Below are 19,877 nucleotides of genomic sequence, written 5' to 3' on the forward strand. Positions count from 1 at the left end.
TGGGGCGGGGTTAGGCATGAAGTCGGAGATCGGCGAAGGGGCGGGGTTAGGCGAGGTGACGGAACACGTCGGAGGAGTGGAGATCGGCGTGGGGGCGGAGACACATGCGGCGTTAGTGACGTCAGTGGGGGCGGAAGTGGCTGCGGCGACCGCAGAGACAGAGTTATTCCCCATAACCGCGGAGGTCGCGAATCTGCCGGCGATTGACTTCATGGCGATCACGGAGGCGGTTGTCTGGGCCTGCCTTCCTAACCTGCAATCTTCTTCCCGACCTCTCCGCCCCCACCCCAGTCTGACCTATCACCCTCACCTTGACCTCTTTCCACCTATCACATTTCCGACGCCCCTCCCCCAAGTCCCTCCTCCCTATCTTTTATCTTAGCCTGCTGGACCAACTTTCCTCATTCCTGAAGAAGGGCTAATGCCCGAAACGTCGATTCTCCTGTTCCCTAGATGCTGCCTGACTTGCTGCGCTTTTCCAGCAACACATTTCCACTTCTAAAACATGACCACTGTGGTCTGAAGTCTCATCGGTTTTACATATAAACAAAAGGCCTCTCAAAATCCTTTTCATCTCTGTACCAAACCAGACTGGTCAGAGTCCGGCCTGGTTTATTACCCCTCTGAAAAAATTAAGGACAGCGTCTCCTTGAGCCAAGGAACAGCTTTTTAAAAAAAAGACTAGCTTTGTGACAACAATCGTACAGTACTCTATCAAAGCCACTTTCACCATATAAAACGTTTTCTAACCTAGTCCATCCAGTTTGGTTATGCCTTAAACGTTTCCGTATTCTAATAAGATGAGGAAGCCAGCATCTTCTCTATTACCTCTTTTAAAGGAACCCCATCGTGTGAGAACAAGCACATTATGCAGGGAAAAAAAACCTGCTCATTCTTTTCATAGATTAAAACATGTTTGTCTTGATAGAATATTTTTGCACTGATAAAATATTCCACTTCATGGCTTGGTTGAAGAGAGCAATTTAAATAAATTCCAGCTAGAGTCTCCTAACCTTGAATTGAAAACTTGTGATTGTAATCTGCTGTTCTGAGCTTCTGGGCAACTTGAAAGTTATCACATTGTGATGAAAGCTACAGAATAATCTCACATTTATGACACCTGGCCACGGTTCTTAAGATCCCATGGCAGTTTGATGTACGTTTGAGGAGAAATAAAAATAAAACCGTTTAGTACACAAACCTCAGTTTTTTTTTGCCTTCACATCATAGATTAACGAGCCATAAGGCAGCCAAATGGTATATTGACCTTCAATCAGAGGTCGGTGAATCTTTGACCTTAACAAAGATTGTTATGTACAGCAATAAAGATGTTTCAGTGCAACAGTATAGATCCTGGGTGTAGCCACACCAGAGTGTTGTGTACAGTCTTGGTCGCCTTATCTCTGGAGGAATATACTTGACATGGAGGGAGTGTGATCGATCTTCATTGACATAATCCTTGGAATTGTGGGGTTACTTTTTGAGGAGAGATAGAAACAACTGGGTTGTATTAAGTTTTGAGGAATTAATGGTGATCTCATCAAGCTTTGAATATTCTTACAGGGTGTGACTGGTGAATATAGATAAATTCCCCGTCTGGAGGGTCCAGGACCAAATAATCTCATTTTAAGGGGAAGCCATTTAAGACTGAGATGAGGAGCAATTTCTTTATTCAGAGAATGATGAATTTTTGACATTTTCAACCCCAGAGGGCAATGGAACCTCAGTTATTGAGCAGGTTGAGATCGTGATATTTGGTCCATTGATGACATCAAGGGAATTGAGGATTGTATCGAAAAGTGGTGTCAATCATACCTGATCAGCCGTGATGTAAATGGATGACAGGAGAAGGTTCAAAGACTGATGACTTACTATTTTTGCTCTTGTGTGGGCAGTGAGTTGAGATATACAAGTTTACCTTCAAATTACAACTTTACAACACCTGAAACACTTGAAAATTAGAGTGTTTACTTTTCTAAACTGTAATCTTGAGTGACTGAACTATTATTTTGGTTCATGGATTTTGGTTAATTGGCCTGAATTGACAGAATATTGGTTAGCAAGACTTTGCAGAATTGACTATTCTGGGGTGACTTGACTCTTTTTATCTTCTGATGACTAGGCTGTTGCTGATTGACATTTTGAGCTGTCACTTGTTTGCAATGTTAACTGAGATCCCATGATAATATTTGAGAAAGAGCATGAGGTTCTCCAATGGCCTAGTCCACATTTGTTCCTCAGTCTACCTCTCTGCAAAAGGTTAACTGGGCAGTTATCACAATGTATTTTAAATTCAAATTGCTCGAAGGTTTGTGTAAAGATTTGTGGCTTGGGTGTCAGTTGTCAAGGTTGTGGGTATGTTCGCTGAGCTGGGAAGCTGATTTGCAGGCGTTTCACCCCCTTAGTTGACATCCTCAGTGTTTTGGAGCCTCGTGAAGCTCTGCTGTACTGTGTCTTCTGGGATTTATTTGGTTCTGTTCCTGCTGCTACTGGTTGCCAGCTCCAGTTGTTTGTTGTAGCGGCCGGTGTATTGGGCCCAGGTCTGTGTGTTTGCTCATGGAGTCAGTGGATGAATGCATTGCCTCTAGAACTTCGCTTGCTGTCATCTGTTTAGCTTGTCCTGTGATTGTTGTGTTCTCCCGGTCGAATTTGTGGTCCTTGTCATCTGTGTATATGGCTACGAGGGACAGCAGGTCATGGTATTTAGTGGCTAGTTGGTGTTCATGGATGCGGATTGCTAGCATAGACCTAGACTCAATATACCCATCACTACAACAAACTACAGGAACCAGCAACTGGAAGCAGCAGGGACAGAACCAAATAAATCCCAGAAGGCACAGTACAGCAGCGCTTCACAGGAGGCTCCAAAGCACTGAAGATGTCACTGAGACAGGGGATAAACTGGCTGCAAAGGAACTTCCAGCTCAAATTACTTGTTTTAACTTTTAATGGGAGTTGAATTTGTGTAGAGCCTTCATTATTACGCAGTTGCATTTAAACCTTCCAACCACATTATGCTTTGTTGATTTACAATGTGCAGTTTTATATGCTGTACAACTCAAGGAACATAAATCATCAGTGCCAATTATTACAATGTATAACTAGGTAAAACAATGTATTCCTGCGGAATGATTTGAAGATTACTTTGTTAATAAACTATGCCATGAACTTTGAAAGCATGCTGGCAGTATGGAAGTGAAACAAAGTCTGGCAGTGTTTCTGAAAATAAAAGGTGGGTGAATATTTTGAGTTCAAGTCTTTTCTCAGACTAACTTTCTTCTGCCTCTCCAGATGCTGAGGACCTGTTAGTTATTGAACATAGAACAATACAGCACAGAACAGGCCGTTCAGCACAAAATGTTGTGCCAAGCGTTTATGTTAATCTCCGATCAACCTAACCTACAGACCCTTCAGTTTACTGCCCTCCATGTGCTTGTCCTGCAGTCGTTTAAATGTCCCTAATGTCTCTGACTCTACTACCACCGCTGGCAGTGCACTCTACACACTCACCACTCCCTGCTTAAAGAACTCACCTCTGACATCTCCCCTGTACCTTCCTCCAGTCACCTTAAAATTATGACCTGTCGTGACAGCCATTTCTGCCCTGGGGAAAACTCTCTGGCTATCTCCTCTATCTATGTCTCTCATTACCTTGTACACCTCTATCAAGTCGCCTCTCTTCCTTCTCTCTCCAGTGTGAAAAGCCCTACCTCACTTCACCTCTCTTCATAAACAAGCCCTCCAATCGAGGCAGCATCCTGATAAATATCCTCTGCATCCTCTCTAAAGCATCTCCATCCTTCCTATAATCAGGCGACCAGATCTGAACACAATATTCCAAGTGTGGTCTAACCAGGGTTTCATAGCGCTGCAGCAAAACCTCGCCGCTCTTAAACGCAGTCCCCCTGTTAATGAAAGCCAAAACACCATACACCTTCTTCTTAACAATCCTATCAACTTGGGTGGCAACTTTGAGGGATCTATGTACATGGACTCCAAGCTCCCTCTGTTCCTCTACACTGCCAAGAATCCTATCTTTAACCCTGTATTCAGCATTCAAATTCAACCTTCCAAAATGAATCACTTTGCATTTACCCAGGTTGAACTCCATCTGCCACTTCTCAGGCCATTGCAACAGCCCTCGACACTATCTACAACACCACTGACCTTTGTGTCATCAGCAAACGTACTAACCCACCCTTGCACTTCTTCATCCAAGTCATTGACAAAAACTACAAAGAACAGAGACCCAAGAACCAATCCCTACGTGGCACCACTGGTCACCGACTTCCAGATGGAATACTTTCCATCCACTACCACTTACTGTCTTCTTTCGGCCAGCCAATTTTGTATCCAGACAGCCAGATTTCCCTGTATCCCATACCTCCTCACTCTCGGAATGAGCCTACTGTGGGGAACTTTATCAAATGCCTTACTGAAATCCATGTACACCACATCCACTGCTCAACCTTCATCAACATGTCTCGTCATGTCCTCAAAGAACTCAATAAGGCTTGTGAGGCATGACGTGCCCCTCACAAAGCCATGCTGACTATCCCTAATCAAACTGTTTTTCCAAAGAATCATAAATCCTGTCTCTCAGAATCCTTTCCAGTACCTTGCTTACCACAGGTGTAAGACTGACTGGTCTGTAATTCCCAGGGATTTCCCTATTCCCTTTCTTGAACAGAGGAACAACATTCGCCTCCCTCCAATCAACAAGTAGTACTCCCTTGGAGAGTGAGGATGCAAGGATCATCACCAGAGGCGCAGCAATCTCATTCCTCACTTCCCGTAGTAACCTAGGATATATCTGGTCCAGCCTTGGGGACTTATCTATCTTGATGCTTCCCAGAATTTCCAGTACATCCACTTCCTTAATATCAATCTGTTCAAGCCCATTTACTTGGTCCATGGTGTTCTCACTCGCAACAAGGTCGCTCTAGTGAATACTGAAGCAAAAAACTCAATTAGGGCTCCCCTACCTCTGCAGATTCCAGGCACAGGTTCCCTCCACTATCCCTGATCGGGCCATCTCTCTCTCTCTCTGATTATTCTCTTATTTCTCACATATGTGTAGAACGACTTTAGGTTTTCCCTAATCTTTCCCGCCAAGGCTTTTGCATGCCCTCTCCTAGCTTTCCTCAGTCCAATTTTGAGTTCTTTCCTAGCTACCCTGTTATCCTGTAAAGCTAAAGCTATGCCAGACCCTTGTTTCCTCAACCTTAAGAAAGCTTCCTTCTTCCTTTTGACGAGAAGATCCTCTTCTCTTGTCATCCAAGGGTCCTTCATCTTCCCATTCCTTGCCTGTCTCAGTGGGCCAAAGTTATCCAACTTTCGTAACCAATGCTCTTTAAACAGCTTCCACATTTCTGTTGTACATATCCTGTAGAATAATTGTTCCCAATTTTTATTCCACAGCTCCTGTCTAATAGCAGTATAATTTCCCCTCCGCCAATTAAATACCTTCCCATACTGTCTGTTCCCCTCCTTCTCCATGGCTATGGTAAAGGTGAGGCAGTTGTGGTCACTGGCACCGAAATGCTTTCCACTGAGAGATCTGACACCTGGCCTGGCTTGTTGCCTCGCACTGAATCCAATATGGCTTCCCCTTAGTCGGCCTATTCGATTTTGAATATATTAACAACCCAGCCTACGTAGCCATCTACAAAGAATTTCAGATTCACTACACTCGTAAGTTGCTCATTTATCTTTATATACATATCTAAAATGAGTATTTAGACAGGCAAGTTATTTCCAAGATTTCTCTGTTTTATTTTTAGGTTGCAAATCATTATTTCTTTGTAACTACAGGCCATTTAGTCTAGCAAAAGTAATGTTTTGGAATCTAATATCAGGGTGAGGGGGAGGAATCTAGCAGGCATTCAGAAGATGAGTTTAATTGAATTGAACGGAATGTGATTATTATCCAGTGCAGATTTGTAAAAGGTAGATCATGCTTGACTAATCTAATTGAATTTACTTTTTGGAGGAGTGGAGCAGGTTGATGAAGGGATTTACATGTGTTTACATGATTTTTAACAAAATCTTACACAAAGTACCACTTACAAGACTTTTTAACAAAAATAAGCCTTATGGATTAGGTGCAAGCTGAAAATGTGTTGCTGGAAAAGCGCAGCAGGTCAGGCAGCATCCAAGGAACAGGAGAATCGACGTTTCGGGCATAAGCCCTTCTTCAGCAATGCACACAGTTCCCAAGGTCCCTCTGTTCCTGCATACTCTTAAGAATTATATCAATGAGTCTATATTGTCTCTCCCCATCCCTTCTGCCAAAATGCATCTCATCTCATACACCTCTCCAAATAATGCCCAAAACGTCGATTCTCCTGTTCCTTGAATGCTGCCTGACCTGCTGTGCTTTTCCAGCAACACATTTTCAGCTCTGATCTCCAGCATCTGCAGCCCTCACTTTCTCTCTTATGGATTAGGTAGACCAGTGTGCAAATAGGTGAGGAAAATTTGGCTTAAGGACAGCCATGATTGATTTTTCTTTCGGTCTGGAGTTCCACAGGGGTCAATATGACCACTACTTCCTTTGTTTAACGTACATTATTTGGAGAGGTGTATGAGATGAGATGCATTTTGGCAGAAGGGATGGGGAGAGACAATATAGACTCATTGATATAATTCTTAAGAGTATGCAGGAACAGAGGGACCTTGGGAACTGTGTGCATTGCTGCTTGAAGATAGCTGATTATATTAAGAGAGGAGCTAGTAAAGCATGTGGGATCTTGGCTTCATAAGTAAGGGAATGAATGGAAAAGCAGGGCAGGTATAATGAACCTTTATAACAGCTAAGGTTATGGCCTAGATAGAGTTCAATATGGTCACCACATTTTAGAAAAACTGCGTGGGTCCTTGAGTGGAAGCAATGATTTATGAGCAAGCCCCAGGAATGATGTTTTTTCGAGGGGGGGGGGGGGGGGTGGTTTGGAGGGTTGGTCTGGAGAGGAGATTTAACAGGAATGCAAAATTGTGATGGCCTTGAATAAGGTATTGTAGTGTGGAAGGAGGCCAGTTATCCTATTGTATATGCACCCGCTCTCCAAATGAGCATCTCACTCAATGCCATTCTTCTGTCTTCTGAATGTTCTGTTTTCAAATAACCATCTAAATTCCTTTTTGATTGAACCTGTCTGCCCTGCACTCTCTGTAGTGCAGTGTCAGTTCTAATCACTCAATGAAGAAGTTTTTCCTAATTACTCTCTCGCTCCTTTTTACTAATTTCTTTAAAATCTGTGCCTTCTTGCTCTTGAACCTTTTGAGAGTGAGAGCATTTCATCCTTATCTCCTCTGTCTGTACCTCTTAGTTCCTGAAGTTATGTCCTATGTAACAGAAATGTTTTCTGTATTATAAATATACCATGAAAATATTTGTGAATTACAGTACATTATTATTTATATTCCAATTGTTTATGTAACATATACTTTTGGCAGTGAACCCTCCTTCATATCAAAAAGCCTACATGACTGTTAACCTGTCTTCATTTCATGGGCTCCCCAGCCCACTGTTTCCAATATTAATAGCCATCTTATCTCAAAGTTTATTTTAGTGATCCATATCCTTTGTTCTCAAGCAATGATCCTTCAGTTTTGTGAGTAGGATGACAGTCCTTCAAAGGCTGTACAATTAATCAAAGCTTGTAAAATTTTGCAAATGCGCTTTAAAAATACGAGTGTTTCCATTGTTGCAATGCTTACACAGCCTCAGTTACACTTGATATTTATAGCTGTGGGACACCAATTACTGACACCATCAATCTCACCATCTTTAGCACCTCCTGATTAATTCTTATGCTGGTATTCTCCATTTTGCCTCTCATTGATCTTTCACTTTATGTTCAGTATTCCCACTATTCCCACAGTCTGCCACAAAGTAGAATCCTTCTGCAAAGCCCAGAATTAGACACTGACCAAATTCCTGTAAGTGTCATCCCTCTGAAGAATGGTTGGAGATTGTAGATGATGGAAACAGCAGTCTAATGTGATGGGACAAGGTCCAGGTCTACAGATTTTGGTAACAAGGTGACATCAACTCAATTTCACGCAGGGAATGGAGATAATGTGGAACTTTGCATATGAGGTTGGTAGATGCAGAAGCAATCTATGACTTTAAAAGAAAATCAGATGGACGTTAAAGGAATTAAAACGGCTGTGGAGATAAAGTTGGGGAGTGGGATTGATTGTATTGCTCTGAGGATATCTGCCGTGGGCCAGATTGTTGTAATCTGTGTCATGATAACTCTAGAGATCGATATTAATTTTTCTCTTTGTTTAGAGTCTCCCAAAATGTTCAAAACTTCTTGACCATTTTCTTTACCTAGTAAAGCTTTTTCTTCCCTATGTATTTAACAGCAGCAATGTTGTTCGGATGTGTAACCTTCTTTATAAAACCGTAACAAAAGTTAGACTTTCTCCGGTAGGTCAAACTTCTCATGTACTTAGAACACATTCTGGTACAAACTTTTGTAACTGTTGCTGAATAAGCAAATTGTTTTCTTTTTATTTTGGTTTGTTCATGTAAAGACTGGTAGTGCACACACTGATTTGCAGCAACAAGTGGAAATAAAGTTGGCACAGTGGCATGTGGTAACATTGAAGTGGGTATGCTGTTTCCTTCACTATTGAATTCTAACATTGAACTTCCATCATTGATTGGACATGGCCTCGACTGCGCAGTTAGCTTGCGTTTATTTAAAGAATACAATAAATATTATACCAGCTCTATTATACCTCCCTGTTCTGTTTTCTTGTATAGGAGCTCTTTCGGGTATCTAGTTGAAATAATACATTTGTAATTAAGTTGGCAGTACCTGTGTCAAATGTTATAATAGGTGAGCTTTCGATTTTAATAAAGATGAATTTAAAAAATTATATTGGTGCATAGTATTTGAAAATGAATTTAACTTATTGAAGCTCTATCTCTTGGGGAGCTAACACCTTAATTACATTATATGGGCTGACATGAACCAATTCTTAAAGTTCACTTGAGAATGTAACTTTTTCAAAAAAGTTCTGGGAGTTACATATGAAAGAACTGAAACCAACATGGTAATTCTAAAAGTGAGAGACTTAACAAACAATCCAGGTATTTTTCAATGTATAATTTCAGTTACATCACACTGTAAGCTTTTGCTATAAACTCTGAGTCTTACAATCTTATTGTCCACAACCATCTGATGAAGGAGCCGTGCTCCGAAAGCTTCCAAATAAACCTGTTGGGCTATAACCTAGAATTGTGTGATTTTTAACTCTGTTTCTCTAATGCTACAAACATGAAGATGAAAATACTACTCCAATTGAAAAACTTGCTTAAAACATTAGATTGGACAGAATGTACGTCCCATCAGTGAGCTGATGTTAAAACTACAATTATTTTCACAAAAAAGTTGTTTTACTTTTGGAAAGGAATATTTCACTTCTGTTATCTGGTCCAGATTTAGAGATTGGTTTGAATTGTATGTAGCATTGCAGATTTTTTTGTTAATGTGTGCTTTTGACCCATGAGCTCTGCTACAAGCAGCTAAAACCAGATCAACTGTAGTATCGATATTGAAGCAGTGGTATGTCATGGTGCAAGGTACATGGAAGCAGCAGATTCAAACCTCTACAAATGCCGAGGAAAGATCACAGAAGCGCCTCACAGGAGGCTCCCAAGCACTGAGGATGTCACCGAGACAGGGGACGAAACGTTTGCAACACAAATTCCCAGCTCGGCAAACAGAACCACAACAACGAGCACCCGAGCTACAAATCTTCTCACAAACTTTGGACAAGATCTCCATTGAAGCAGATTTATAATTTTGAGTCATGGCTAGAACATTGGATGAGGATAGTGCATTATTTTGTGTTTTAATGCCTTTTGTTGTGCTATTCCTAAAATCTGGACTTAAGAACACAATGACAACCATAAAACTATTGCCATCTGGTTCACTGCTGGTTTCTCTGGTAGGAAGCTGCTGTCCTCACCTGGTCTGGCATATATGTGACTCCAGACCCACAGCAATCCGGTTGTCTCCGAACTACCCTGTGGACAATTAGGGACGGGCAATAACTCCTGGCCTAGCCAACAATGCCCTCAGCCTGTGAATGAAGAAAAGAAAAAAATCAGTTGTTGATTTGAAAGCTGAGATTGATAGATGTTTGTTATCGAAAGCAGTTGAGAAATTGGGACAAATGTTGGGAGTTTGGAGTTAGGTCATAGATCAGCAATGATTTTTATTGAACTCCAGCTCAGGGAACTAAATGGCTTATTACTGTTTCTGTTATCTTGTTTGAGATTGTGTTAATATTTTTGTCAATAATTGTAATATTTCCATTTAAACATTACTGCACATGAATATCAAATAAGCAATTGAATTATGAGCAACTATCTTCTTGGTGAAATTCAGCAAGTATAAATGTGAAACTGTTGTAGTTGGTTAGGTTTACCTGCCTAATATATTAATGAAATATATCAAAGGACACTTTCCATTGAATTGCACCCTCTGAGTGATTATTCCCTACAACCAGTGGCTGATGCATTAATTTTCTAATCATAAAGTTTATGTTTCGATTTGAAGTGTATGGTTATGCACTTTTACCTAGGTTAAGGACAATACCAAGGGCATATTTTTCTTGAATAACTCTAGCTGGGAAATGGTCCAGTGGTATATCTGCAGATAAATAAGTTACAATTAGATCATACGTATGAAAATAATCTTATTTTCAGAGTCTGCTGATGTGCTGCTTCAAACAGTTACTTGTTTTTCCTTCACTAGGATGATTGAGGAGTGTGGGAGAAGAGCGAAGACCATGGCGGAGAAGAGGCAGTTATTTATGGATATGAGTGAGTATCTTGTAATTCCAAAATAAAGTCACATGAATATTGAAGACATAGAGCTGTGTGTAATACTCATTAACACTTCAAAAATGGATGTAATCATTCAAAGTGAGATGCAAAAATGGATTATTTAAAAGCCCATTAATCTGTTATACAGGAAAACAGTCATTTTTGTTTGCAGTGCAGTGACCGAATGGGCAATTGCTGCGGTTTTCGAATCAGGCAAGTTCTCCATTTACACTGCAGTATTTCCAGGAATAGAGAATGATTGTGAAAATTAGATATCTAGAGTCTGTGTTTTTTGCAGTGTCACAAAATGGGAGGGAATTAGTCTCAACATGGCTTTAACATTTTTTATATACTTTTCCACTGCCAATTCAAAAGCAACAGAGAAGTTGCAGTTGGTATTTTAGAATGTGGAATGGTATGTTGAATGGAATCGAGCTGATGTGGAAATTACAGAAATGAGTTGTTTGGCCTAACCAGCTTGTTTTTCAATTTATCGAGCAAATGTACCTTTGAACCAATCACAAAAATATTTATTGTTCCATATTCACTGACCTTTCCTTTAACTGCCCATCCATTCTATTCTAACATGTAGAAATTATCTGTACCACAGACACTGAATGTACATTCCACAATCTCTCTGCTCTGGGGAAATAAAAAAAAACTCATTGTGCTCTCTGCTGTAATGCTGTTTGATTTAGTTCTGAAGTGATCTTTCAATCTCTGGCAAATCTTCTTGTGCCTCCTATTTCCCATCCTATCCTGGTTTGAAATATCAATGTCATATTCATCTGTAGAGAGAAGTGGATAGCTCAACTTTTCCACTTGCCATTTCTGTTCCTCAAGCGACTACAGCATCTGAGTGAAACTGTGCTGTGCCATCTTTTAGTGCACCACCTTTCAGCATGTCGGTATTATAGCTGGATTCACCCTTCCATCTCAGCTTGTTTGTCCTGTAGCATTGAGCTTTAATCCATTCAGAATGAAATTATGACTCTTTAAACAAAACTGACCATTTCATGTTGGTTGAAATTGTTTCCAACTGCCTCGTATTTGCTTATTCAATCACCATGCCCTTTCAATTTCCTTTGATCAGAATTGTTTACACTGCTTCCTAGTTAAATCACCTACAAGTGTGGATATTAGTTCCTCTAGACCTGTACGCAAACTGTTGATGTGCGCAGTAAACAAAGAGGTCCTGAGCAAAACACTGCAGGATAATGGTGTACACATTCAACCACTCTGAAAAACTGTCCTCAACTCCAACACTCTGCTCTTTCCCCTTGAATCTATTTTTATTTTAGTTTTGCTCCCCAAATTCCATAACACTTTAATCTTCTGCACCAATATCCACTGTGGTAACTTGTCTAAGCTGCCTTGAAACATGACATGACACTATTTTTCTCCCAAATATTTCTATTATCACCTTCAAGAACTTAAGTGGATTAATCAGATAGTACCATAGTAAAGTTATGGCACAGAAAGAGGCCATTCAGTCCATCATATCTGCGCAAGCCAAGAGGTAAAAAAGAATCGATCTACTCAAACCAGATAAAGATCCTGGTGCCCTATATATGGTAAAGGGGTTCTGTTTCAATTCCTAAACCAGACAGTGAATTTCAGATACCAACCACCCTATGGGTAAAAAATGCTTTTTTTCTTAATTCCCATTTAAGCCTTTTACCAATCACCTTAAATCTGTGTCCCTCAGTAATGTGCTCCTCCACTATAGGTTACAGGTTCATACAATTCTATTTTCTCGAGGCCCCTCACAATGTTTTACACCTCATTAAGTCACCTCTTGGCCTCCCATGAGGAAAACAACATTAGCCTATCCAATCTTATCACGTTGCAATTTTCAAACTTTGACAACACTGTTGTAAATCTCTTGCATACTCTTGCCAGGCTAATTATTTCCTTCCAATAATATAACGATTAGATCTGTACCCAACGTTCCTGCTGTGGCCTAACCAGCATTTTATTCAGCTCTAGTGTGAAATCCTGCTTTTGAATTCTGTTCCTCATCCAATAAAGGAAAGCATTCCATATGCCTGCTTTGCTGCCTTTATCTACCTGATCAGTCACTGTTAAGGGACTGCGGGCATGCACTCTAAGGTCTCCCACTTCCTCTAGTCTTTTAAATATCCTCCTGTTTCTGGTGTATTGTATTTTCTCTCCCCAGATGCATTAACTCTCTCTTTTTCACATTGAATTATATTTGCCAGTTTTCCGCCTACTCACCCATTAATATTGTGCTGCTGTTGATAGCTATCCTCTTCACTGTCAATTTTGTGACCAATTTTTGTGTCATCTGTAAGTTTTGGAATCATGCTCCCATTTTTAAGCCCAAATTATTAACACAGATGACAACTAGCAAGAGGGACTAAGCCCTGTGCAATGTGCCTGGGAGCTGCTTTCCATTTGTAAAAACATCCATTGTTTCCTGTCGCTGTACCAATTAAGGATCCAATTCATCACATTGCTCTCTATTCTATTGGCTATTACTCTTCTGACTAGTCTGCCTTACAGGACCTTTTCCAATGCCCTCTGAAAACCCATGTAGCTATCATCCACTGAATGACAGCATGGTGGCTCAGTGGTTAGCACTGCTGCTTACAGTGCCAGAAACCTGGGTTCGATTCCAGCCTTGGGCGACTGTCAGTATGGAGTTTGAATGTTCTCCTCATGGGTTTCCACTAGGCGCTCTGGTTTCTTCCTATAGATGTGTGGTTGAGGTGGATTGGCCATGCTAAGTTGCCCATAGTTTCCATGGATGTCCAGGCTAGGTGGGTCAACTATAGGCAATGCAGGGTAAGAGGGATAAGGTTGGAGGCTGGATCTGGATGGGATGTTCTTTGGAGGGTTGGTGTAGACTCGATGGGCCAAATGGCCTGCTTCCACACTGTGAGGATTCTAACAACTACTCTCCTCAATCCTCCTTGTTACTACTTAAAAAAAATCAATTAAGTTAGTAAGACATGAACTCTTAACAAACAATGCTATCTCGCACTGATTATTCCTTTCTAAGTAGTGCCATTTCAAACAATGGTACAGCATCTATCCACCTACTGAAATCTGTATTTGTTCTTTAGCTAGATATTTTATAATTTCATATTTCGTAGAAGGTGCAAACATTTCACAAAGTAAAAGTGTTGAATGTACTGACCTGTAATTAACATAGAACGTTACAGCACAGTATAGGCCCTTCGGCCCTCGATGTTGTGCTGACCTGTGAAATTAATCTGATGCCCATCTAACCTACACCATTCCATTATTATCCATATGTATGTCCAATGCCCATTTAAATGCCCTTAACGTTGGCGCGTCTACTAGTATTGCAGGCAGGCCATTCTACAGCCCTAGTACTCTGAGTGAAGAAACTACCCCACTACTCTTGACCAACTCCAATTTGCCTATCGGACTAACAGATCCATGTCAGATGCCATATCACTTGCTCTTCACTCCTCCCTAGAACATCTCGACACCAAGAACAGCTACGTAAGAATCCTACTCATTGACTACAGTGCAGCCTTCAACACTATTGTCCCCTCGAGACTGATTACTAAACTTAGTGATCTCAGACTAAGCCCCACTCTCTGCAACTGGATCCTCAGTTTCCTGACCCACAGGCCACAATCAGTGAAGATTGGGGACAACATTTTATCCTCACTAACACTCAACACTGCAGCCCCCCAGGGGTGCGTACTCAGGCCCCTACTGTACTCGCTGTATACCCATGACTCTGTTGCCAAATACCAGACTAACGCCATTTATAAGTTCGCTGATGACCCCACCATAGTTGGTCAAATCTCAAATGTGACAGAACAGACTACAGACGGGAGGTGGAAGACCTGGAAAAATGGTGCAGTGAGAACAACCTAGCTCTCAATGCCGGCAAAACCAAGGAACCCATTATTGACTTACGATGGGATGTTTCTCATGCCCCCCTACACATTAACAGCACATTAAAGAGGTGGAACGAGTGGAGAATGTCAAGCTCCTGGGAGTGGTCATCCACAACAAGCTTTCTTGGACTCATGTGGACGTACTGGTTACAAAGGCCCAACAATGTCTCTTCCTCAGGCAGCTGAGGAAATTTGGCGTGATGGTGAATACCCTTGCCAACTTTTATAGGTGTGTCATCGAGAGCATTCCGTCTGGATGTATCACTGTCTGGTATGGCTACTATATACCATTCAAGATTGGAGACGGTTACAGAGAGTGGTGAACTCGGCCCACACAATCACAAAGGCCAACCTCCCATCTATAGAATCCATCTACCAGGCCCCCTGTCAATGAAAGGCTGCCGGCATTCTCAAAGATCCATCCCACCCTGGCAATATTTTTCTACAACCTCTACCATCGGGGAGAAGGTACAGAAGCCTGAACACACACACCAGCCGGTTTCACAACAGTTTCTACCCTAATGTTGTTAGAATACTGAATGGGCTCACAAACTCTTAACATTCGCCTGTACCTGTGTTTTTGTTTTTGCTGCTGTTTACCTATTATTTACTATCTATGCTACTTAATTGCCTGTATTGCTCACAAGACAAAGCTTTTCCCTGTGCATTGGTACATGTGACAATAAATTCAATTCAGTTCAATGCACTCCTTTTGCCACTTCTCAGCCCAGCTCTGCATCTTACCTATGTTCTTCTGTACCCCACAACATTTCTTTGGCACTTTCCACAACTCTGCCTACCTTAGTGTCATCTGCAAATTTACTAACCCATCCTTCTACGCCCACCTCCAGATCATTTATAAAAATGGCAAGCAGCAGTGGCCCCAAAACAGATCCTTGCGACATACCACTGGTTACTGAGCTCCACGATGAACATTTCCCAACAACCACCACCCTCTGTTGTCTTTCAGCTAGCCAATTTCTGATCCAAACTGCTAAATTACCTCCAATCCTGAAACTCTGTATTTTGTGCAATAGCCCACTGTGTGGAACCATATCAAACACCCTTACTGAAATCCATGTACGCCACAACAACCGCTTTCCCTTCATCCATCTGTTTTGTCATCTTCTCGAAGAACTCAGTAAGGTTTGTGAGGCATGACCTACCCTTCACAAAACAGTGTTGATGGTCCTGAATCAAATTATTCCTTTCCAGATCATTATTAATCCTATCTCTCGAAACCTTTTCCAACACCTTACCCACAACCGAAGTAAGGCTCACTGGCCTATAATTACCAGGGTTGTCCCGACTTCCCTTCTTAAACAAGGGAACATTAGCTATCCCCCAGTCTTCTGGCACCACTACTGTTGACAATGATGACATAAAGATCAAAGCCAAATGCTCTGCAATCTCCTCCCTGGTTTCCCAGAGAATCTGAGGATAAATCCCATCTAGCCCAGGGGACTTATCTATTTTCAGATCTGCCAAAATTGGAAAAGCCTCCTCTTTGTCATCCTCAATCCCATTTAATCTTGTAGCCTGTATCTCTGCATTCTCACTAACATTGCCCTTTTCCGATGTGAATGCTTATGAAAGGTATTCATTAAGTGCTCCCCCTATGTCCTCCGATTCCACATGCAACTTTCCACTACTATCTTTGATTGGGCCTAATCTTACTCTAATCATTCTTTTATTCCTGACACACCTATAGAAGGCCTTAGGGTTTTCCTTGATCCTATCCGCCAATAACTTTTCATGTCCCCTCCTGGATGATCTTAGCGCTTTCCTTAGATCTTTACATAAAAACAGAAATTACTGGAGAAAGTCAGCAGGTCTACCAGCGTTTATGAAGGGAGAAACAGAATTAATGTTTTGAATCCAATATGACTCTTCGGAACTGAAAAGGGACAGAAATGTAATGGATTTTATGTTCTGGGGTTAGGAACGGGCGTGCACTGTGAAGAGCCAATGGAACAGAGGGTTAAGGAAAAATGAGAGGGCGAGGGGAGTCCAAAAGAACAAAAGATCAGGAGTACTACACGTTGTAGAGAATGTACAGAACATAGATCCAGAGGAGAATATGTCAGCTGTAACTGAAAGCAAAGCCATGAAATCAAGTTACAGGCAATAAAGAGAAAGAAAATACCAAAATTGAGGTGAGTGTTCTTGATCTGAAGTGATTGAACTCAATGTTGAGTCCTGAAGGCTATGTAGTGCCAAAACAACAGGATATACTGTATCTCAAACTTGTATTGGGCTTTGCTGGAGAGCTTCAGTAGACCTAATACAAACGTGAGCATGAGAACAAGGTGGTGTCATGCAATGGCAAGTGACTAGAAGGTCAGGACCATATTTACAGACTCGGTGGAGGCTTCCTGCAGAGCTGTCTATTTGGACCCTGTTTGGTCAGGTCTTTCCATTTGAAAGCAGGGATTACAATGGTCACTCTACTTTCTTCTGGCATAATCCAGTTTCTGATAGAAATTTAACCTATTTGCAATTTTTAACATTTCATTATTATGTACTTGATAATTGTGAATTTTCTTTCAACTGGAATGATTGTCACCAATGAAGACCAAAGGTGAATGATCAAACCATTAGCCAATCAAGAGATTGGGCTCCACTGCCAGGAATGAGGCTTGAACTCACAATCCTTCTAGCAGGAAGTTAAAAATCTCACAACGCCAGGTTATAGTCCTTCATCAGCGACGCTCCGAAAGCTAGTGTGCTTCCAATTAAACCTGTTGGACTATAACCTGGCATTGTGTGATTTTTAACTTTGTCCACCCCAGTCCAACACCAGCATCTCCAAATCATGACCATTCAGAAACATCTCATAGTGGAGCAATTTGCAGATAATGAACAAAAAGACCTTGGTGTATAAGTCACTGAAGATGACAGGGAGTGTGATGGTGACATGTGAAATACTTACCTTTTATTAGCCAGGATGTAGAATATAGGAGCAATGAAGGCTAATATAACTTTATAAAACATGGGTCAGGCTGCAGTGGGCTGGAGTACAGTATGCAGTTCTAGTTGTCACTCTATTGGAAGGATATGATTCTGTTGGAGAGGACGGAGAGGAGATTCACCAGGATGTGGCCTGGGATGGCAAGTCTCAGTGATGAGGAGAGACTCAAAAGGCTGGGTTTGCTTTCCCAGAAACAGAGGAGGCTGACGGCGATCTGATTGAGGTAAACATAATAATAAGAGGCAAAGGCAGGATAGATCGTGAGAACCTCTTCCCCATAACAGACATGTCTGAGACCAGAGGGCACTGGTTTAAGGTGAGGAGCAAGTGGTTTAGTTCTGAGAGTGTAGTTTGGTGTTTGTTGGTTAGCATTGACATGATGGGCCAAATGGCCTGTGTTTTTGCTGTGTGTCTCTGACTATGACTGATTGAATGATACCAGGTTTGAAAAGGAGAAGGGAGAGTTAAGCACCAAGCTATTAAAGTTAAGTAACGCAAACTTCAAAGAAATGCAAATTCCTTTGGGCACTGTCAAACGGACTGAGGTGTTAATGGGGAAATGTGCAGACAAACAGTGGGAAGTATTCAAAGAAGTATTTGCTTCAACATAAACCCAGTATAGAGTCAAAACATGTGGTGCTGGAAAAACACAGCCAGTCAGAAGCAGGAGTGTCGACGTTTCGAGCATAAGTCCTTCATCAGGAATATTTCTCCACTGAGCCCTGTGTAAAGTTTGCAGGTGTACAGTTCAGCAACCATGGTCACCCAACAGATGGAGGAGGAACAGGTTAAACAGCAAGTCTTATAAAATGCAAGGAAAAGTAGAAAGAAAGTCATGTACAAAAAGGGAACATAAAAAACAAGCTGAGTGATTTCAAAGGTGAGAGTTAAAATTTTATAAATGTATTGAGAGAAAAAGCAGTGAACATTACAATATATCTTTACAGTTGAAGGAAGTGAGAAAGAAAGTGATGACAAATCTCTCATTTCAGAATTTGTGCAGAATTCACAAAAATCTATCATCTGAGAGAAGGTGCAAGTATCAGTCGTAGAACAAGGTAAGTACAGGTTTGTAAGTGTAGTTAATTTCTTAGTAAGATTAGATTAGATTAGATTACATTACAGTGTGGAAACAGGCCCTTCGGCCCAACAAGTCCACACCGACCCGCCGAAGCGAAACCCACCCATACCCCTACATTTACCCCTTACCTAACACTACGGGCAATTTAGCTTGGCCAATTCACCTGACCTGCACATCTTTGGACTGTGGGAGGAAACCGGAGCACCCAGAGGAAACCAGGGAGTGTTCGGGACTAGGGAGTATTTCCATGGACTTGCAGTGTCACTAATAATGTTATACATAAGTGATTAAAGCAAATGTTAGAAATACGACTGCAGAACATGGAATGATAATTGGTTGGGAGATCGGGTGTAGAATGAGAATATAAACTTTGTTGGCACAGTGTAACAGAAACTCATGTCTATCCTGGACCCATAGCTTTCTCCCCCATTAATGATTTAGATTGAGGAACACTGATTTTATAAAGTATTAAAGACCAACTGAGTGAGCAAACCTATAACAGTAAAGTCTGGTTAGTTTGGTCGAATTCAAGTTCAATCAAGATATGTTCTTGTTCAGAGATAACACCGGCACAGCGGGCTCTGATCAAACATAACCCCGACACCGCGAGCTCTGATCAAACATAACCCCGACACCGCGGGCTCTGATCATACATAACCCCGACACCGCGATCTCTGATCATACATAACCCCGACACCGCGGGCTCTGATCAAACCTAACCCCGACACCGCGATCTCTGATCATAACCCCGACACCGCGGGCTCTGACCACACGTGACCCCGACACCGCGGGCTCTGATCATACGTGACCCCGACACCGCGAGCTCTGATCATACGTGACCCCGACACCGCAAGCTCTGATCATACATGACCCCGACACCGCGGGCTCTGATCATACATAACCCCGACACCGCAAGCTCTGATCATACATAACCCCGACACCGCGGGCTCTGATCATACATAACCCCGACACCGCGAGCTCTGATCATAACCCCGACACCGCGGGCTCTGATCATACGTGACCCCGACACCGCGGGCTCTGATCATACGTGACCCCGACACCGCGAGCTCT

The 19,877-nt window shown here is 41.8% G+C and overlaps 1 long non-coding RNA gene across 1 annotated transcript in view; it reads left to right on the forward strand.

Annotated features, from left to right (window-relative positions):
* Positions 1-18,789, forward strand: part of LOC122540387 — a 102,181-nt gene extending 83,392 nt beyond the window's left edge. The window contains exons 2-3 of the long non-coding RNA XR_006309274.1: positions 10,782-10,849; positions 18,718-18,789. This is a non-coding gene — a long non-coding RNA (uncharacterized LOC122540387). The remainder of the gene's footprint in view (positions 1-10,781; positions 10,850-18,717) is intronic.
* The last annotated feature ends 1,088 nt before the right edge of the window (positions 18,790-19,877 follow it).

The sequence above is a fragment of the Chiloscyllium plagiosum genome, chromosome 3 (assembly GCF_004010195.1).
Source record: "Chiloscyllium plagiosum isolate BGI_BamShark_2017 chromosome 3, ASM401019v2, whole genome shotgun sequence".
Classification (NCBI taxonomy): Eukaryota; Metazoa; Chordata; class Chondrichthyes; order Orectolobiformes; family Hemiscylliidae; genus Chiloscyllium; species Chiloscyllium plagiosum.